Source organism: Corvus brachyrhynchos, unplaced genomic scaffold (genome assembly GCF_000691975.1).
Source record: "Corvus brachyrhynchos isolate BGI_N302 unplaced genomic scaffold, ASM69197v1 scaffold4417, whole genome shotgun sequence".
Taxonomy (NCBI): domain Eukaryota; kingdom Metazoa; phylum Chordata; class Aves; order Passeriformes; family Corvidae; genus Corvus; species Corvus brachyrhynchos.
Window position 1 is genome coordinate 9,923 of NW_008238910.1, and position 236 is coordinate 10,158.

The following is a 236-nucleotide window of genomic DNA, read 5'->3' on the forward strand; positions in this document are numbered from 1 at the left end:
GAGCCCCAAAACCCCCTGGGACCCACAAACCTCCCCTTGAGGACCCCCCAGCGCCCCCCCGGAGCCAAACCATTCACAGAGAGCCCTGAACCGCCCCCCCAGGATCCCCTGAACTGCCCTTCAATCCCAAATCTGCTTTCTGACCCCCAAAACTACTCTGGGGATCCCAAATCCACTTCTCTGACCCCCTAAACTGCCCCTAGGTGACTGTAATGCCGCTATATCCCCCCAAAAAT